Below are 744 nucleotides of genomic sequence, written 5' to 3' on the forward strand. Positions count from 1 at the left end.
TAACTCATATCCTGGGTGATAAAACAAGTCACAATGAATTTCAAAGGTGATTTAAATTTATAATTAAACTTGAGCCCAAACCTCATCTGCAGCCTTGGCAAGTCGTTTCATTTATTATTACCTCTGTAAAACAGAATAACAATATTATCTCACAAATTTTGTAAGGATCAAGTTAATTCTTAAATGAAAGCTCTTAATGAGAGCTTAACACATGATAGCTGATATTGTTGATCATGTCATTGTCATTATTCTTAACCTGGAGTAGCCTAAAGACCTCCCAAAGTAGGTCAAAACTGCTTATCAGATGATTAAAAAAAAAAAACGCCTTCATCAGAGGGTAGGGGAGAGAGGGGGAGGGAGGAAATAGACAGGGTAAAGGAGGTCAGATACGTGGTTTCAGAAAGAAATCTAACTATGGGAGGCGAACACACAATGTAAATATATATATGCCTTACTGTTAAAATATAAAGCTGAAATTTATTGGATTTCATTAACCAATGCCACCATAAAAATAATTAATTAATTAAATTTTTTTTAAAACACCTTCAAATATATATATGTATATATCATCTTCATTGTTACCTAATCTCAACCAAGAAAAGACTAAAACACCAGAATCTTCATGCATCTATCATCAATGTTTTAGCCAATTAATTCCAATTTTCACAGCAATATAAATAATACAAACACTTTAAACAACATAAAATAATATAAAATATTTGTTTACAAGTCACTGCAGATAAT

The sequence above is a fragment of the Pteropus vampyrus genome, unplaced genomic scaffold (genome assembly GCF_000151845.1).
Source record: "Pteropus vampyrus isolate Shadow unplaced genomic scaffold, Pvam_2.0 Scaffold55, whole genome shotgun sequence".
Lineage (NCBI taxonomy): Eukaryota > Metazoa > Chordata > Mammalia > Chiroptera > Pteropodidae > Pteropus > Pteropus vampyrus.